General features: G+C 37.1%; 1 pseudogene; it reads left to right on the top strand.

Moving 5' to 3' along the window:
• The first annotated feature begins 983 nt into the window (after window positions 1-983).
• On the top strand, window positions 984-18,267 carry LOC127641190 (chondroitin sulfate proteoglycan 4-like; annotated as a pseudogene).
• The last annotated feature ends 3,931 nt before the right edge of the window (window positions 18,268-22,198 follow it).

Below are 22,198 nucleotides of genomic sequence, written 5' to 3' on the forward strand. Positions count from 1 at the left end.
CATGTTTATTTATAATTTTTGTGACTGCTGTTCTATGACTTATCAACAGGTTTTTGTGATGACATGAACATATTTAAATGTTCTTATAACCATTTGGTAACATTGTTCCATCCATTGCTGGTTATTATTAAATTTCACATTGACAGTTCCAGTGAATTATCAAAATGTTTGCTCTGAGGAGTACAGATGTCTTCTATGGTCCTGTTTTGGAGTGAAGTGTCCAGATTTATAAAATCCCAGAGATGTCAGATGTAGGAATGGATCTCTTTGTTTGATAAAAAGAGACTAAAGATAGCATGGCATCCCAGATCTCTTTCTCTCTTTCTCTCTCTCTCTCAGCCTTTTACATGTTAGAGACTAGTCATCATAAATTCATCATTGTCAGAATTCGATTGCTCATCATTTTACAGTAAAAACTTAATTTAATCTCTGTTTCCACAATTAAAATACATATTTAAAGTCCAGTGTTCACCTAAAAAGTTTGATGGGATCACATTGAAGAACAGTTTCTGTTTTCAGTCTTTCAGTAGATTTGTATTTTTTTCTAACCCATTAAGGGGTTTAAACACTATGATCAGACTTGTGAGAGAAGTAGATGGGAGTGTAGAACACATAGTGTAGATTAAAGGGAGATGTGGAGTGGCTAGGTTGGGAAACAGCTGCGTCCAAGCCTCCATCTCTGGACAGCCGAATGTGGCAGGGCGGACGGCGAGGCCGGGTCGGGTCGTGATTCTACACACCCGGTCCCTTATCAGGCTAATTAAGACTCCGAGAGGGATAAAGGCCGACTGCGGAGGATAGTGCGGGAGAGATTACGGACATGTCTGTCATGTGTGTGTTTGTGTCCTGGGTTTCAGCACCAGTGTAACTTCGTTCGATGGAAAGGAGGAGGCGAGAACCGGCTTGATAATATAAATAATATTTTAATGATATAATATCTTAACCCGGCCCCGCCCTCCGCCCTGCCACACTAAGCTAAGACAATGTGGCCATGTCAGAGTCTTTTATGTTGAGAACAGCGTGCTGTCAGTGCAAAGCCTGCCAGCACATGCACTTGGAAATCAGTATCACAATGTCTTCCACTCTCTCTGACGCCATCCAGTTTGTCCTTTAAAGTGGAGTATTGCTGCTTTTATTTCACAACGGCCATGCTGTGTGAAAATCAAAATTTATAGCTTTTCAAAATTTAAAAGTGTGTAATTGCTGAGCCACTATTGTCACCAAATGAAATAGATAAAATAATTATTGTTTTCCAACAAGTTTCCCGAACACTCCCCATCTACCATTCGTAGGGCAAACAGTAGCCTAGTTCTGCACCAAACTCACAGCATTGTTGCTATCGACTGGATAGATGCTCAATCAAACAGGGCAATATTTTGGTTTCGCCGAAGTAACATTGTGTTAAACCTTTTAGGGAAATCAACCTATAAATGGCTTACTTATAGTTGGCGCATAGTAAGCTAGTATAGGAGAAAGTATTTTAACATCAGCTCTAACTATATAAAAACCTGTGTATCCCCCACATGACAAATCAAATAATCAGTTAAAAAAGTGTTACAACCTTGCAGTCATGCTGCAACCTTTTAAAATAAATTAAATTAAAGGTAGAAATGTCATGCTTGACGTTAACTAATGGGCATTTAGGGCAATAAAACAAGCATTGTGATCACGGGTGATATTTTGCTTTGTGGAGCTACATTCTATGGTGATGGATTTGTACAGTTAAAAAGACGGAGTCCACTAGCGGCCTGCTTTTCCTGGCTGCAGGGCAGACTGATTACCTGCTGCTGGAGATGAGTGCTGGCAGACTGCAGGTAAGTCATGTTTTGCTATACTTCACAGCAATCACCCACAGCAAAGCTTCAGATATACCACAACATAACTACATGCAGGAACATGTCAATTCCATTCGAGCTTGAAAATGTAAAAGTGTAAGGCTTTAGGTAACTTTAAAAATTCCGGGGCGCGGCTACGATGGAAGGGAAAAAAAACAGAAAAAAACAAAAAACATTTTGGGCACATTTTTTTTTTATCACTAAACTACTGTCATGAAAAGTTATATTTTTGTATATACATAACTCCTGAATAAAATGGACTGATTTAAAAAAAAAAGTTTTGAACAAATTTGATTGGTTTGTCGATAGTGAAGCGCAAATGCAGGTGATAAGCGGTTTCATTAAGCGAGTCATTGAGTCGTTCATTCAAACGATTCGTTCAAATGGCCGATTCATCAAGAATGAGACAGATGTTTGTGAATGGTTCATTGAATCTTTGAACCGATTCGTTCACAACACTGAATCATTCAAAACACGATTGAGTATTGCTGTGAGAACCTCCCTGAAATGACTTTTTGCAGGTTGGGATGCCTGCAATCGTGAGGTGATGGTAAATTAAGTGATGGTCAATTGTCAGCTCTCTTGGTCGTCAGGTCGTGTGATGTATGTTGCTGAACTGTATTCAAATGTTATAAATATAAAAACACCACATTTTGAAATTTAACTGCAGTATGTCAATTTAGTTTATTTGTGTGTGCTGCGCTCATAGACTTTAGAAAACGGCGCTCATTTGTTTGATTTCAACCTGTCTTTGCAAGGCCGCGAAACTCATATTTTGCTCCTTGCAGACAAAGTGCATGCCTTCACACAAAAACTAGACCTCTGGCATGGCCGCATCAGTCGAGGGAACTGCGACATGTTCCCCAGCCTTGCAGACTTTATCACTGATGCAGGCAGGTCACACGATTTCTCCTCCCTATTTCAATCAGCGTCTGAGCACCTGTCAGCAATGAGAAAACAATTTGCGACATACTTTAAAGAGGATTATCGCTCTTTTGTGTGGGTTCGAGATCCGTTTGTGTGCACAGCAAACAAGCTATCAATTGATATGCAGGAACAGCTTATTGAGCTGAAGAGTGACAGTAGACTGAAGGAACTCTTTAGCTCCTGCCCTCTTTCGTCATTCTGGGCAGCATTGATGCAGGAATACCCTGAACTCTGTGACGTCGCCTTGAAGATTCTCCTTCCTTTCGCGTCGACATATTTGTGTGAGGCAGGATTCTCAAAAATGACTGCACTCAAAACGAAATACCGCAAACGTGCACAAATCGAGGATGATTTGAGGCTATGTTTATCAAACATTGAGCCAAGAATTGAGGATCTTTGCAAGGCAAAGCAGGCTCAGGTCTCACATTAACATCACCTACCAGCAAGCTTCTGTAAAAAATGCAGATGATGCCTACTATTAGGCCTAGTAATAATAACAATAATAAAGCATAAATTAATATCAGAGGTCTGGTGCCAATTCCCAATTATAGCAATAGCCTAGTAATGATAATAGGCCTACTGATGATGATAATAATAATAATAATAATAATAATAATAATAATAATAACAACAATAAAGCATGTAACCTCATATAATTATATAGCAATAGCCTAGTAATGATGATAGGCCTACTACTACTACTACTACTACTAATAATAATGCCTGCAAGCTCACATTAGAAGTCTGGTGCTACTGCCAATTATAATAATAATAATAATAATAATAATAATAATAATAATAATAATAACAACAATAAAGCATGGGGCGGGGCGGGGGGCACTGGGGCCCCAACTGCAATGAACCAGCTTTGGGGGGCCCAGCTTGCAAAAGGTTGAGAACCCCTGCTTTAAAGGATGCTTCAAGAACATTAAAGTAAATTATGTTAAAATGGGTCTCCCAAATGCTGTGGTAACTAAAGACATCTCTGTTGGCTCTGAACCTGAAAAAGAGGTCAGGACCACAGTGACCCCAGCAAACATTCCCATGACCATTGTTGGCTTTGTCACTCAGCTGCCCCCCATTGATGTGTCCACTCTAGCTAAGGGTCTAGAGAAAAATTATGGACATGGTCCCTGAAGATGGTCGGGCATCCTTGGATTCAAAGCATATACAAGTAAACCTCGATTTCAACAAGCTTGGTATCCGCCAATCTCAGATTTTCTTTAGGATTGAAGAGCAGCCTGTGCATGGTCAGTTTAGGCTTGATGTGAACCAGGAGCAGGCGGAGCATACTGTCAGCATGCTGGATTTGTGGCACGGCAGAGTGATGTACATCCATGGTGGATCTGAAGATCCACAGGACTTATTCATGTTGTCTGTGTTCTCCAGTAGCAGAAAGGAGGTCCCAAACTATCTAAAGGGACACAAGTTGTATCGGTTTAATGTGACTGTAAAACCAACCAACGATGCCCCTGAACTAAGTCTGCCTGAGGGGAATTTATTTATTCTTCTCGAGAACTCCAGGAAGATGCTGACCACTGACGTGTTGAAGGCCATAGATATTGACAGCAATTATGCAGACTTTGTCTACTCTGTGTTAGGGAATGCTGATGCTGGGCATTTGGAAAACGAAGACAATCCGGGTGCTATGGTAACCTCTTTCTCCCACTCAGATCTCGTAGAGAGTAGGGTCAATTATGTCCACACAGGAGTGAGGAAATCCAGGATTGTTTTGAGAGTCAGTGATGGAGAGAAGGTAAGTAACACCATGGTGCTTAGAATCATGACTTTGGGACTGGAGTATAACATTTCCAATAACACTGGTCTGGAAGTCACTCAAGGAGGGATGTTCTGTTAAGACTGGCAGTCTGGACGAATGCAGTGAAGCAGGTAGTTGACATTCGTTATGATGTAATTGAGCAACAGAAATTTGGCAAGCTCCAAACACTACACTCCAGTGGAAAGAGGAAGATCACCAGCTCATTTTCTAAAAGAGTTCTTGAAAAAGAGAGTTTGAGATACCTCAGCACTCACCAGTCTATTCAATGAAGTAATAGGACAGACCACTTCAAGTGTAAAGTCAATGTGGTTGCTAGAGCTATGGAGGAGCTGGTGTTTCCAATTAAAGCAAAGTGGATAAACTACACAATCGAGAAAATTAGGCCATAGAACTGGACATAATTAGGAGTGCTGTAATTGACCCAGAGCATCTGTTTGCAACAGTTCAGGTTGAGATTGTTTGTCTGAGGATGAGATTTATTCCAGATTATTGTCTCTTCCAAACAAGGGTTAATTGTAATGAATAATGCCAAATTGGATGAGACTTACACATTTTGTCAAAGGGACATCACAGATTTAAAAGTTGAATACCAACTATTGGATAGATTGTATGAGGATACCAGTGATCAATTTGTTTTCCAAGTATTCTCAAAGCACTCGTATTCTTCTAGTCACACTTTCAAAATTAACATTAAAGCAGATGTCATCATTATTTTCATGAAAAACAATGGGCTGTCACTTCTAGAAGGTGAAAGAAAACTCATCACAAAAGACACATTTTTTTCCAAAACTCTTAACAATAAAGAAATGTACTACACCATCACAAAAGCTCCAGACCATGGCAAGCAGACACAAATCAACTTGTCCAACTCTACCAAATAGTTTGACAATATTCTGTCATTTGCCAGTCAGGATATTCTGGAGGAGTGCATCATGTATGTTCACAAAGGCAGTGAAACAATTCTTGATAATTTTACCTTCAGAGTCTCCGCAAGTCCAATAACAAAGATTTCTATTACAGAGAATGACACTGGCTCCAAGGAAGGCATATTTAACATTTCTATACAATTGCTGAATGATGAAAGGGTTTTTCCGTATCCGTATTGTAGATAAAATGTTTCATGTTGCCAAAAATGGACAAAGATTATTGACCCTCGATGACTTGTGTTACCATGATGCAGACATCAGCAATGGGCAGCTTGTCTACACCAGGTGTGGCATCCCAATAGGGGAGTTGGTTTTTGCAAATTACACTTCACGTAAATTGTACCAGTTTCGTCAAGAGGACTTGGAACGGAAATGAGTATTGTTCGTTCACCATGGGATGGACTCTGGACGATTTGTCCTCTTTGTGTCTGACGGCAAGCACCATGTCTCCTCTCTTTTGGATATTAGTGCAAAGGATGCTTATTTAAAACTTGGCAACAACACAGGCCTATTGGTTCAGAAAGGACAAGCCAAAACACTTAGTCATGGTAACTTAAGAGTGGATACAAACCTTGACATCAGAAATTACAATGAAATCGTATTCAGGATTCAAGAGGCTCCAAAACATGGACAGCTATATTTAAAAGACAGACGTGGGAGTCATTCCCCCAGCATGACATGAGGAATGGCTACTTGTTATATCAACATGACAACAGTAAGAACCTGGCTGACGTTTCTACACTGCTAGTAGAAGCAAAGGACCTTCAGCATGATGCTAAAATCCATGTGAATGTGTATCTGGAAAGCCATCAAAGGCCACCTGTCATTGTTAGTAACAAAACCTTACTGGTGGAGGAGGGGACACTAGTAAAAATTGAGAGCAGTAAACTCAAGGTAATTGTCAACATCAATTAGACCTGTTATTTTACTTTTTTGTGCAATTATTGTACAAAATCGATGTCTAAAGGCCAATGTATACTTTGGTTTCTGTGTGCTGGTATGCCTCGCGCAGTGAAGAAGATGCAAATTTTGTCATCAGCACAGTATCTGTGGACTATCAATATGGAGACTCGTTTTTTTTAGACCTGCACATGTGCCTGCCATTGACTGTACTAAAAAATATCACTAAGCAGTCATAGTGCATATACTTTAAAAACATCTGTATGGGCTTGCCGTCAAAAGAGTATTTTGAAAGGCAGAGCGCTTGACCATGCACGAGAATTAACAGCATGCAGAAAAACTAAGTATACCCTAGCCTTTATAGTGGAGAATTTGGTCATATTGATTTATATTGCTGCATAAAGGGAATTGTATTATATATTTTACTGTTTGTGAGCTGTTATATTGTTGGAAATATATACACCCATATATATAAAATATTTTACTGTTTGTTTCTCTTCAGGTCACTCGTGAGGCTAGTTCACCTTTGGAAATAACCTTCACCGTCATAGTTGCTCCATCTAATGGATATCTGCATTGCTCTTTTGAAGACTAGTACCAAGGAACACAAGAGGACCCATTGGTTACCTTTTCCCAACAGGATGTTAATGCTGGCAATATCCAGGTGGAGCCTGGCCAAATTAGTGATTCACTCACTCTGGAGGCCAGCAACGGGGACGCTGAGGTCAGTGACATCATCATGTCTGTGGGTATCATCCCACGCATCATACCCATTATGGTGTCTGATATCACTCTGAAGGAAGGAGCATCTAAAACACTCACAAAGGAGATCATCAGAGTAACCAACCCACATTTCTCTGGCCTTAACTTTGTTTACTATATCTCAGAGTGTCCCATGCATGGCCGCCTTGAGAATTCACGTTTTAGAGGGATACCTACAACCTACTTTACGAGGAAACTGGTAACATTTTCCCCAAACTGAATATCCTTTATTGAAAGAATAGGCTATGAAAAGAGACAACCAATCACTCAAAACTCATAAACAATATTATAAATACACATGTTATCATTTGTAATCATTCATATTGTAATTTATAGTTAATTGAATCCATAATTAACATTTATTTCTTAGTTGTGAAAATGGTGAATAGTACTTAATTTAAAAGGTCAAAAAAAATTATTAGCATATTAAGTACCAATTTAACATCCGTTAAACAATTAAACATCAAAAAATATTTTAGCTATTTGTCAGTCCCTGAATTCCATTGGCAATTCTTTGTAAGTCAAAACTTATAGGTACTCTTATGGAAAAAGTAATTGTAATCTGATTAAGCACATTTATAAATGTAAAGTATTCTCATTATGAGTACATTGATTTTTTAAACATGATTATGTAATCCAGATTACATATAGTCCATTACTACCCAACAACACTACCAGCATATATTGTGTTTTGGATGGTGGTGTCCTCGCCTAATTAGGTGTCCAAGCAGACTTTCTTGGTCAACCATCTTCAGCAGAGAGATTGTGCTGGTCAGCCAGCTTTATAAGTTTTTCTGTGATCAGGAGATCACAAGACTAGCACTAAACAGTATAAACTAGGCTGGACCAACATGGTAATTTATACTGGTCTTAGCTGGGGGGTTTTTCAGCGGGGAAGATAAAGTGAGTGAGTGAGTGAGTTAGTTAGTTAGTTAGTGAGAGAGTGAGAGTGTCAGTTTTCCTTAACAACAAGCCTTTGAAAATTTACTTATGTAATGTCTTCTTATTTATTGCATGGCACTGATTTAGGTGGAGCAGGAGCATTTTTTTTATGTCCATGACAACACAGAGACCTTAGAAGACACTTCACAGTCACGGCAAATGACACAGACCTGCGAAAACACAGTGCACCATGGGCTGTGTATGTTCAAGTCACAGCCGTAAATTACGAGCCTCCAGTCATTCCAGCCAACAGCGTCCTCAGGGTGATATTGCTATATATAAACCTCACTTTTTTATATTCCCATACTGACGTCAGCAAAGGTTCCAATCCTAAGAAGTTAACTGTGGAGAATTAAATGTACACAGTTTGTGTAATTATTCAATACTTTAGTATTTGTCTTTTTAAAGTGGCCCACAATGATTTTAGATTTTTTTTTAGATCTTTGGTCATAGAAGAATGGAGACAAGTACACAGTTGTTTCTGCGACCTATAAGGCCATGCCACTACTTCTATACATATAAATAATTGTCTTTAACTTCAATTGGCTTTAACTTCAAGAGAAGTCTGAAGTTACAGAGCACAGACTCTTGTCACAATAAGTACGCAGGACTCCGGAATGGCTGCCACAAATGCTTCAAATTCCTAAAGAAATTTCAGGGTCATGTGCTTGTAGTAGGTTAATCTAGCCTAGTCTGACTCGAAAAAATAACTGAAATCATTAAATTCTATAAGAAATGCTTGCAATTGCATTTAAATATTTATAATGCCCACAAGGTGGCTCACTACTGCTACTTTTGAAATGCAGGTACAGTGTGCTCAGTTTTATTAGGAATTATGACAATCAGATATATTTTATTTAATTACTTACTTTATGTAAAGCATTGCTCAAAGGGGTTTAGAATATTTGACCCCTCATGTCTAATGAAGGTCCCAGGTTAAATTAAATTGTTTGAAAAAAAAAAAAATTTATGAAATTGAATTTGCAAACTCAATTACTAAACCAAAATCTACTAAAAGTTGTTTTTCAATGAATCATACAAACCTATTTTTATTGACCAGATTTGTTACTGTATTTAAACATTTAAAAATGCTTAGCTCATTCCTCTTTTACGCTAAAGTCATATATTGTCATAAATGGAGATAAAAATATGATTAGTTGAATGAGGGTTGTTTTCCTTAAACTGTGAATGGTTGGTGTAAGATTCAATCAGTACACCTGACTTCACATAAATAAAGTGGTATAAACCTCTAAGATTAGAAGAGGGTTCCATGTGAAGCATGTTATTCAGGGGTTTCAAACTTTGTATTTAACATATTAAACTTGACATTTTCCTCTTGATCTAGCAATATGCCAGTTACATTTCATGGTATTTAAATCAACCTTAAGTCACCTTTCCGACGCTAAGATGTGCTTCATTATTTGTATGATCAATTCAGGTGTGGGTTGAGTCAGTCACAGAGATCACCCCTGAGGATCTGAATGCAGATGATGAGGACACACCCCCTGAGCAACTGGAGTACATCATTACCCATCCCAGCAATGGGCATCTGGCTGTGAAGAGTGTGCCCAACAGGCCAATTATGAACTTTACTCAAGCTCACATTGACCAGCGGCAGCTGCTTGTCATGCATAATGGTGAGAGATATCATACACGGCCTTCTTAAATATATAAAAATAACCTTATGTCCTATGTTTTGACATGGTCTGTGTTATAGTATGACAACTCTAACCTCTAGAAAGCAATGTTTAGCATTGCGCATCAAATCGTTATACAGAATTGTCCTTTTTTTGAGAAAGAGGGAAAAGTGTAACAGTGGCACAGAATAACTAGTTTATGCATTTTAGACATAGTATACTTTATTCCACATGCTCAGTACAGAATAAAATGTAAGTATTTATTAATGAAAGCAGTGAAAATTGAATTTCAACCTCTTCTAATGATCAGAGTTTGTAAACTGTATTTATACCAAAAGGGTACTTAAAAAGGCCATGAGAGTTTTGTCTTAGATAAACTTTTCTTTAAAGCAAGCTGATGGTACTCTAGAAGGCCCAAAACTAACTTTTGGTTTATTGGAGGTCTAATTTTAATAGTCATAATCTTGGATTGATGGTCACGTGACAACATGCGAGGAGCTGACGTGTAAACGGTGAGCTCTGCGCACTTTCCTAGTTTTTAATTATTTTTGTCATAAACCATTGAGATTCGATACATCCTGCTACATATCTGTCCTTTGAAGTCAACATTCAGAAATCCTTGGGCCCTGGAGATATTAAAAGACACTTACGTGCTCAAGCTGGTTCCTCGGTTGGGCCCGTGGACCAGAGAATTGGTTTGACGGTGCGGCGGGAGAAATTCAACTCCAACTGGCGAGCATGTCTGTGATGCTGACGAAAGTTGTTGCTGACTTAGAGGATCTTGCTGTAATACGTCGATCGATTACTGCAATGGAAACGAAATTCTCTGAGTTGGTTACAAGAATCAGGGACATTGAGAGACGGATTGATTGTCTGGAGTCATCAGAGAGGGAATTAGCTGCTAATCCGCTAGCAACCAAAGTAGATTTGCACCATGTTTGGGAAAAGTTGGAAGACCTTGAGAATTGTAGTCGGCGAAACAAGCGTCCGAATTGTTGGAATTCCTGAGCATGAAGAAGTCAGAGATATGGTGAAATTCCTAGACAAGCTCTTCCCGAGTCTGCTCAAAATAACAGGCCATAAGCTGGAAATCAAGTGAGCTCACAGAGTCCCGGCCAAATCAGTTCTGGCCAAATTTCTGAGATCCGTTAAAGATCTTGCACGAGGCGAGGAGCAAAGGAAAGCTTTCTTGGAAGAATCACAGCATTTTCTTGTTTCCAGATTTTGCTAATTCGACAAGAGAGAAATGTGATCGATTCAAGGAATGAAAGAAACTCTTACATTAATGGAAGATGGCTTTTGCTCTGATGTTTCCGGCCAAAATGAGAATAGATACCAAGGATAGGCGCAAAATATTTACATGCCAACTACAAGCAATGTCTTTCATAAAATCAACGGACTGAGGAAGTCATGGTGTGTTTCTCACATGATTCCAAGTGCGCTTGTCTCTCTGAACATATACTTGACCGTCCGAGGAAGCTGGGCTCCTTTTTTGTTTCTTTTTTTGCTGGTTCCACCTAGCGGCTGGAGTTTGTTTTATGGAATAAAACTACTTAGGGACAGTCGTGGATGAATCTGCTGGTTACTCCTATTGGATGCAGTTTGTTGTGTGTAGTACTTTTTTCAGGACATTGGAATGATTAGGTCATCTCCTGGACTCATTAACAGCCGGCTCACTAAACATTCGAGGAAACTGAAAGGCTAATTTATTTATTTTTTATTTATCTTTTTTTTGTGTGTTGGTCCCGCTAGCAGCTGGAATTTGTTTTGTGGAGGAACACACCATCGAGACATTGTGAATGAATCTACATGTTCTTTGTGTCTCAAATTTGTACAGAAACACCGTACTTGAGCAATCCAAAGGCAAAGTTGTTGCAGGGGCTCTTGTAGGTGTACATGGACTGTTTGAGTTTAGAGGAATGGACGTCGTTGGTGCTGTCGTGCTTGTCGCATGTTTTTCTTTTTTCTGGGGTTTGACTGTGGCACTAATGTTGGAGTGTGGTTTTTATCATTTAATTTTTGACACAATACATTTTTTCTAATATGTCAAATGTTAATATGAGTGGATTTTCTCTCTCCACATGGAGTGTGAATGGGTTCTGGGCACCCTGTAAAAAGAAGGAAGGTTATTTATTTTCTTAAACATAAGAAATATGATATTGTGTTCTTCAAGAAACGCTTATTTCCCTGCAGGAAGCTGAAAAATTTGGGAAGATGTGGGGTGGACATCTTTAGTGCTGGCTCAATTAAGAGCAGGGGAGTCATTATACTGATAAATAAGCTCAAAAATTCAAACGACTAAAACAGATTAAAGATAAATTAGGAAGAATCATTATTGTTTTAGCAGAAATTCAGGGGCAACGGTTGATTTTGGCTAATATATACACACCTAACGCTGATTATCAGGGCTTCTTTATAGATCTTGAAGGGATGTTGCAAGCTTCTGGCACCCCTCATGATATAATATTGGGAGGAGATTTTAATATTTTGATGGTCCTTGATCACAGTGAAGCAAAAGTATGCAAGTCCCCTAGAGCACTTCACAGGATGTGTAAAAATCTTGGTCTTACAGATATTTGGAGACTTTTCAACCCATCTGTTATGGACTATAAAACATTTTCATCAGTCCATAAGATTTATTTTTTTATATCTAAGTCCCTCATTTCATCTGTTGTGGACTGTTCAATTGGAAATATCTTAGTCTCAGATCACGCCCTGGTAAGTTTAGAGGTGTTGCCACATATAGAGAAAAGGGGTCATCGGTTGGTTTGGATGCAAGGTTTGCCAGTAGAGAGAGGTTGGGTGTTAATGGAAAGATGGCAGCTTGTCAATCAGATGCTTCCTGTGTGTGATGTCTGGTGCAGCGCAAGGTTAGACTCAAGCGTTGCACTTCCAGATTGACTGTTTTTCTAGGAGAGCTGTCCTGAAGACAAGTCAAGGCTGCTTATCCACATATCTTGATGTCTGATGACGACCCTATACACTCTCTGTAGCTGCCTTCATGACAGCAAATTGGTCAGTACCTCTACGCCGCCATTACACTTGCACCCACTCACTTAACTTCCACTTTCACACATTCTGTGCACTTAGGGTATTTTTGTGGTTATTGCTGCTCTTTAAGATTGTTGCTGGATGGAGTTTTTTCCATTTTATCCAATGTTTGATTTAGTTTCTCTTTTCCCTTTTTTCTTTTTGAGCAATTTAAGAATGAAAGTGGACACAAATCTGCAAGCGTGCATTAACGTGACGCGTTTTCTGCTTGGATTATAACCCAGTTCTTTTTACTATTGTTTTGGACATTATGGAATAAATTCCCCCTGTGAACTGAAATATTCTGAGACTATTATTGTGATTTAATGTGTAACAGGTGGTTATTTGTTTTTGCTATCCTAGGTTAATCAAATTTTTGACAGGAATAATCCTGTCTGGCGCCTGAATAGCTCTTTAAAATAATGTATTTATGTTAGGGTGGCCACCACCATTACTTTAGCAAAATCCTGATTTCCAACAAATGTTAAAGGCTGAAATGAATGTCTAAATGGAGACCAACTGGTCCTCAGTATTCTCTTGTTGGGAAGAGAATTTTGTCATCTGATGGCCTCAGAGAATTGACCCGATTTATATACAGATATAATACTATTTTTTGGAGTTTTGGTTATTCAGGGCAAGTCAGTCATTCTTTGAGTCAGTGGACAAGGCAGGGAAGCTTTTGGCTAGATATATAAAACAGAGGGAGTCTTTTTTTACCATTCCCTCAGTGAAATCTGCTGGTGGTGAAATTTTTACCTCGGCCATTGATATTAATAATACTTTTAAAGAATTCTATCTTGATCTTTATAGTTCCACATCTTTGTCTACTGATGAAGATATTAGAAACTTTGTGGAACCATATGATCTCCCAAAAATGATGACTGAGATAACCTTGGAGGAGCTTGACAAGGTAATTAAGGCCTTGCCTACAGACAAGGCTCCAGGGCCAGATGGCTTTGCCACTGAATTTTTTAGATCTTATGCTACAGAATTTGCTCCACTTTCATTAGAATTTTATACAGAATCACTTAAGAATGGAAAGCTTCCGCCAACCATGACACAAGCCCGGATCAGTCTGATTCTTAAAAAGAACAAAGATCCAAGCGAGTGTAAAAGTTACCGACCAATTTCCCTGATCCAGCAAGACATTAAAATTTTGTGATTACATAAAGTTATGACATCTCTTATACAAACAGATCAGGTGGGGTTCATTCGGTGCCACAGCTCTTCTTATAACATTAGGCATTTCATCAATATCATGTGGTCAGTGGTGAATGATCAGACTCATTTGCTGCCATCTTAATTGATGCCGAATAGGCGTTTGATATGGTAGAATGGGATTATCTTTGAAATATACAGGTTTGGGAATACTTTTATTAGATGGATTATGTTACTATATAGACACCCGGTAGTGGCAGTACAAACAAAAAGATTAATTTCAGATTATTTTACTATGAATAGGGGCATCCTGCAGGGTTGCCCTCTTTCCCCATTATTGTTCAGTCTTGCCCTGGAACCATTAGCAGCCATGATATGAAGGGAAGATGATTTTCCAGGGGTGGTGGCAAGAGGTGTGGTGCTTACGCGTTTGCTTTAAATGATCAGCTGAATATTGCTCATTTTATTTAAATAATCCATTGTTACTGGATGCTGTCACTCACAGAATAATTTAATGAAGGCTGACTGCAAATAGGGCATTGTTTATAATGACATCAGTAACTGAAAGCTTTTTTGTGATGTTGCATCTAAACCGCTAGGTCTCTGCACAATTTAAACTAATCTGATATATTATATATCTATAGTATCAAATTGCAGATTATATAAGAATGAACAAAAGGCCTCTATTAGAACATATTAGCTCCTGCATCCCTTTTTAAGGATTTAAGGGTAAAATACCATTTAATGTTCTTCACAGTAGTGAGTTTAGCATCTGGAGAAATGTCTCATTTGCTTGCCAAGAATGCACTATATGACACCTCCCTTCTGCTCTGTATAAAGTCAACAAACATGAATCTCCACCCACTTGTAGCTAGTAAAGACTTCTAAGTCTCTGTCTGACCATCAACATATCGTTTAATGGTTTCTTAATCCTAGTGCAACCAATCCATGTAATAACAAAACTACTTTAAATAGCTCAGTGCTAGAACAGATCTCAGTAAAAAGTCCCTAAAGTTATTAGACTACAGTCATTTCCTTAATTTAGGAACACTTAGTCATATGCCCGATTTAATATTAGAGCTGAAAAAGGTTCCACACATTGCTTTGTCTGAGACAGTTTCACTAACAGCTGCTGCATCTGTTCTCAATTGTGGCTGACTGTAGCAACGTTGAACTAAAAGGTAGCATCACAAAAGTCATGTTCACAAAGGTGCTCAACTCTTAATGATCTAAATATATGTGTTCAAAGAGTTCATTAAGGTGTATTTTTCATTTTTCGTTAAAGTTATTCTCTTGTGTGTGTGTGTGTGTGTGTGTGTGTGTGTGTGTGTGTGGTGGGGGGTATAGTTAATAGATAATTTGGAATAGTTCCCGTTCACAGAAAGTTTTAAACAATTCAGTTTATTTATAGTTTGCCCAAAATACTCATTATTCTGTATAGAATTGTTGATGTCCATGTGTGAGAACACAAGTGCTTCTCAATGGCACATTCTGTCAAGCTATTCTTTTGGTACTGTGCTGAGTGAGTTGTCATGGCCTCTGATTGGTAAGACATGACAGGAAAATGTAAAAACATTTCATTCAGAATGAATGACTTTCCATTATTGAAATTCTTATTAAAGAATCAGCAGTGTATTGTTGTAAAATATATAGTGTTTTTTTAGCAAAATCCTGTTTTTATAGCTCAAATTAATGTCAAAGCAGTCCCTCTACTGTGCTTTAAACCTAAAAGTGATCTGAAACAGGATCTTGAAATACCTTCCCTAACCTCAAGCGTCCCTCTTTCTGCCTGTATTTAGCAAATATAGAAGTAACTAGCCTTTTTTAATTGGTTGTAATTTCTGGTTCATCGGCACTCTTAGAAACACTTAGATTCCCTTTTTGTAAAACTTGCAGCAATTTAAATTTCAAAGCGTCTAAGCTACCATGCACCAAAAAAAGTGGTTTTGTTTATAGCACAAGCCAGACATTTGCTGTTGTTTTGGAAGTTTCCAGTTGCCAAGTTTCATACAGGGTAATTCTTATGTTCTTTTTCCATCTAGGCAAAGAGGTTCTTCGGGTAGTAACCAATGACAATAACAGCATCTCAAATTGAACCATTTATTTTACTGTAATTATTCTTCCAAAATTTGGAAAACTGGTTAATGTACAGGCAGACAAGTCCATAGTAGATATCTCATCCTTTACACAACAAATGGTGAGTGTTGACAGCTCCTCTTCCTAAATCTATGCCATGCATAGCAGAGTGCAGGGCAATAAATTATACATTTACTATGAGCAAAATCTGAGAGCACATCAAACTTCAAAGCAAATGTAGCATGTCCTAGTTAGTTAGGCAATAGGTATGGGTATGCTTGTGCTGACTCTCCAAATGTGGTTATGACACTGTGTTGGTATGTGGAAATCACCAGGAAATTGTATTTTACAGTCATTTCTTATTCCAGGAATTAGGAAATTAACGTTTACTTGTGCTTTGCATGCTTTTGGAGAAAATTTATTTTACTCAAACTGTCATCATTACAGGTGGATGAGGGCGAAGTGGCAAATGAACAGAGTCATGTGACCTCTTTGGGATGGACAACAATAGACAAGTTCACATTTACTGTGTCATCCCCTCCTGCTATGCTTGAAATGCAGACATTTGACATTGACGTTTCATATGAAAATGCTGGACCTGAACAAAGTTCTGTGCTCCTCAAAAACAAAGGTACAGTCTGACAATCTGACAATCTTATTTGGTTGATGGTAAACAATGTCCAGTTCCAAAGCATAAAGAAAGAAACAATCCAACCATTTATTTAAATTCTTATCTTGGTGTTTCTTCCACTTTGGGCTATTTCATGTCTCATGGGTTGATTTTTATTCAAACAAACAAATTTCAATATTTTATTTTATTTTTTTATATGAAGTTCACATTAAAACATGTAAACTTTTTTTTACCAGGCATCCATCATTTATTTTTTATACTTTTCAAATTATTTTTATTTTTAGATTTTACAGTTTTAGCCTTGTTCCAGACTTTAATATAAAACTTTGAAAATTATTTATAAAAATATAAACTGTTTCATGTTTGAAAGATATTTTTGGAAGTGATATTTGAATAAAAAGAAAAATCAAGGTAAATATCACTTTTGAGGAGGATATTTTCATTAGGCATCATTTCTAATTAACATGTCATTTTGCCAAATTATGCAATATGTGTGAAAATATTATTTTATAATGTGTATTTAGGATACATCAAATGTTAGCTATGAAATTAGGAGTCTTTATTCTTTATTATTTATAATTTATCATTTGTAATTTCCATCATTGTCATTTGCAATACTGATTTTTATTAGACACACTATAAAATTTGAGATATGGTGAAAATTAAACTATGGTGGGAATTTTCATGACTCTGAGAAAAAACTGACAAAAATTACAATCTCTTTTGATGTATATTGCTGGAAATAGTGTGAATTATTTATTTTTTTTTATTTTGTATTTTATATATTTTTTTTAACAAGAATTTATGTTCTAGAAGTTCACAGTGCTTAAAGAGCCCAAACTGTAAGAAGATCCCATCTATTTTCATTGTAATTTACAAAGTAATAACTAAAAACACATTACTGGATAAAACACAATATAGTGCAACCAAAAGTATATGGACTTTGCATTATACAACAAAATGTCCAACCTGCCAGGGGGGTTTTCACCTTCAGCATCGTACCCTATGTTCCTACTCTTGTGATGATAACAATAATCCCAGAATCCACAATCAGACCTGTGTTTCTTAACCAAACCACTGTGATGGGCTCTTCTCCATCTTCAACATCTTGCTCTGTGCAATTGACACGACCAGTGACCAAATTAAGATTCAAGGGTCTCAACCGCTGGGGTAACTCAGACAGCAGTGATATTGATAACACTATCCCGAAACCAACGCAAGGGATAGAGGATGTTTATCCTGTAAATAATACCCCAGTGAAAGTGGAATCAGTAACCCAGATGGGCTCCTCAAACTCAGGATGATCCTCCTATTGCCTCTACTTGATTTTCTGCTTCTATTAATCATTGTGGTTGTGTTGGTGCTGCTATTAAGGCGGAACTGCAGGAAAAAGCCTTTAAAGAGTACATCAGTACTTGAGCCAGATGACCCATCCTATCAGGATCAGCCAAAGTGGAGTGCAACTGTGCCCACTGTAACTGTCACTCCTCTCAACCCAAGCACCTCTGGGAGTCCTACCATAACCAGACTGCAAACCAGAGCTGGAAACTCCCTGTATGGTCAGTCTTCATCTCTGTGCTCTTTTGGAGACCTGGAGCCTGAAGTTTCACAGCTTTGCAGAACCACCAACCCCACCCTGCGAAATAATCAGTACTGGGTATGACCTATGACTTTGGTTAGAGTACAGACCTCTCAAAGCTTCAGATTCATCATTCTCTGTATTCTCTGCTAATGACTGATTGAAATGCTAATTCCATAGGCCATAGGGCATTTACATTTGTGTAAAAAAGACACCACATGTTCATGAATAATGGAATTTACAGTATATATACACACAGTATACTGTATATACAGTATATCTAAATGGTTTTTGATTTTACATGTATTTACATATTGATATCAACCATTATGTTTTGCAAATACTGTACACAGTTAATATTTCCCCATGAACCCAACTACTACTATGGGAGAAAACATTGGCCTGCTGAAGATGCAGTATTTAACTGATTTTAATTTGGTTACACTTTAAAATAAGATTGTATTTGTTAACATTTATTAATCTTGATTCATTTAACTAATTTGAAAAAAAAGTTCATTTTTAGGTCATAATGCATTAATGTACACTACAACTTTTAATTTGAAAAATATATTAGCATATGTTGAAATTTACAAGAACCTAGATTAATAAATGCTGTAAACATATTGTTTCTTGTAAGATCATGATAACTAAAGTTGTAAATGAATGTTAATGAAAACCATTTTTGTTGTTTCCTTTTTTATAATCATTGGCAGACCTTCATATTGGATTTTTGTTTGTTTGCTGAATACACAAATTCACTTGTCAAGACAAAAGTGAGACTGGGCATTTAAAGTAGCTTTTGTGTCTACCTCAGATCAGATGTTCATTTGTTAAATGACCCCAAAAGCAATTAAAATACACTGTGATGATATGACACTGAAAACATTTAAATGGGATAACACTATGTGGTACAAATAATATAAAATATATGGAAAATATTTAAACCTTCAAGGCTATTTATTTATAGATTCTGTTACATATTATACACATTAATACTGGCACTGAGAAATTAATTGAAAATGAGCGGTGTTCACATTTTAATGGTACGGTAATGCATATACTGTATTTTGGGCGTGTTTTACTTAATTGTTCTGTGTTGTAATTTAATGTTTATGTAAATGTTTTTTGTTATCTCAGGAACTATTACAAAAGTAATACCATGCATGGAGGTTGTAACTCTTTGAAATATGATGTATTGTGATAAAACCACTGGATTCCTGCCACTGATTTTTCTTATTTTGTGGTTATTAAAAGACTGTGTTTTACTTTTGAACTACATAAAGTGTCCAAAGGAATAAATCCATTTTTTTCTATTACAGTAATTAATTTTAGCAGCTGTGATCAAAGTCAGAGTGAATTTATTGTTGTATTTCACTACATTTTGGCATGTGGTGTTCTATATTTATAACTTAGTTATAAAAAATGCAACATGTATTTTTATGCCCACTATGACCCCCATATTGTACAAATCATGCAACTTGGATTTCAAACAACCTGCAAGTTAAGTTTCATGGAACAGATTTACATAATACAGACTACATTGGTAGCTAAAACTAAATGTAGTCTATTTACAGTATTTATCTATCTGCTCTTTCAGCAAAGTTCAACTTTTTTTCAAAAATGAAATGTATATATCCTTTGTATGACATAATAGTTCTATTTGTCAATAAACTGAGCATGAACTGCAGATCTTGACTCATTTTCAAATCTTCCAAATGTAATCATATTGAGATATATTCTGTGATCAATGTTTTGACTGATTTTAGACATTTGTGATTTTGTTTCCTTGTTAAGATGTTTGTGTCTTTTTCATGTGTTTTTCGCCTTTAGAGTCTCTCACCAAGTTAATAAGTCACACAAAGATGAAAAACAGTAAGGTGCCTCTTGAGGATCTAATGGCATGGTACTTGCTTTAATCGCATTGCTGTGATTTCAGTTAATACAAGTGTCTTTTTAATCACTTTAAAGACAAGATAAGAGCTGTGCTCAGTTTATTTGATCAATAGTTAATTTGTTTGAAACACAAACAGGCTTGTGTTTGTAATATATTAGTGAGGGAGAATGTCAAAATAGAGGTTTATTTGTAGAAACATATTTAAATACTGTGACAGTCTGGGGATTCATAAATTGGCATAATATGTTGTAAAGGGATTGGTGGAAAGGAGGAGGCGAGAACCAGCTTAACAATATAAATAACAATTGAATAATGAACATTACCAAAAGACAAACACACACACAGGTGTTGGGCACTGCCCGTAAATCTCTCTCTCTGTCCACTACCGTCTCCAGTTGGCACTTATCTCTCTTGGGCTAATCAGCCCAATTAGGGGCCGGGTATGCGGATAGTCAGAAATAAATCTGTATGATATTCAATGAATTAATTATGATCAAAATCTGAAACAACAGTCTGATAGAATATTGGTTGAAATGTTGCAATTGGAACACAAACAATGGAAGCTGGTGAGAAAATACTGAGTCTACCAAAAGTGAACCCTACGATGTGCTGACCTTACAACTGTGACAAGTCTGTCAGTTTGATTCACACAGAAAAGCATTAGAAAATGCTTGATAAATCGCCTTGCTTGGCATATCTACTTTATATATGATTTCATCACAGTACTGTATGATTTCAATGGATGAAATGAAATTCATAAATCCTAAATCAACATTCTGCAAATTTGTATTGCATCATATTAAAAATGGTTGACAGGATAAGTGCCATATAATTGTTAACCTATCTCTTTATGTATTGTGCTTAAGTGATTGGGCAAAAAGAACAAGGGTTAGCTCTCTTAATGAATCCCATTCAAAGTCTATTGTACAGAGACACATTATCTGTAATGATTTTTCCCCTTTTATTTTCTTCTTTGTTGTTAATTGCTCTAAGAGTAATTGCTGTGAAATGATGAGTCTGAGTTCCTCTCCAGATTACTGCAGGAAAAGGCCTTTGTTCTCTTAGCTGAACATGTTTGCACTTGGCTCTTGTGACTATGACTCATCCTGAGGTATGATTTGTTAAAGAGAGTCCCTAAGAGACTAAAACATAATGAGCTTAAGCCAGCTCCACAGACTGGAAGTGCTGCCCAGCAACAGCGAAATTTCTCTCCTGGATCACTGAATTTTAATTAGATTTTGTGTCTTTCTGTTGGTTGAATCATGCCAATAACTACGTTTAGTGGAAAATATCCCTGAACATCAGAATCTAATTTAAAGATATACCTCCTAATTAACTAACTGGACATATGTCTTTCTCAAATGGTAATAGCAGAACATTTGATTATCCAGACCCAGACAGTAATCCAGTGTTTTAATTCATGTCTTCAGATGTGAAATGATAGGTGTGGGTGAGAAACAGATAATTTAATACCTTTTTGTTAAAAATTCTTCTCCTTACCCAGTAGGAGGCGATATGCATGATGAATGTGAATCACCAAAACACAAGAAAAAGAATGTGAAAGTGAACGTTAAAGTGAAGATTGACTGAGGAGATGAGAGGTTATAGAAAAAAAAGTTCATAAATATTGATCTGTTTCCCACCCACACCTATCATATTGCTTCTGAAGTATTCATTTAACCACTGGAGTCAGTAGTATTTGTATGCGATTTTGACACCCATTCACTTCTATTGTATGGACCAGAGCTGAAATATTCTTCCTAAAATCTTAATGTGAGTTCAGCAGATGAAAGAAAGTCATACATATCTGAGATGACATAAGGTTGAGTAAATGATGAGAGCATTACAATTTTTGGGTGAACTATTCCTTTAAATTCTAGTGTGGACTTAACAGCCGAAATATGGTGGTATAACATGATTTTAACATGATAAGTGATCTTACACATGAGGCTTGTAATGCAGCACATAAAAGACAGATAGTTAAAGGAGATTTGCCCGAATTAGTTTTTAAAACAAATGCTGTACCTTCCCTATAAAGCTAACACCACGAAAACTAAACCTTTTTGTTGGTCCATTTAGCTTGTTCCCATTTTCCTTGTGTTACAAAAAGGAAACATGAGA

This window comes from Xyrauchen texanus, chromosome 4 (genome assembly GCF_025860055.1).
Source record: "Xyrauchen texanus isolate HMW12.3.18 chromosome 4, RBS_HiC_50CHRs, whole genome shotgun sequence".
Classification (NCBI taxonomy): Eukaryota; Metazoa; Chordata; class Actinopteri; order Cypriniformes; family Catostomidae; genus Xyrauchen; species Xyrauchen texanus.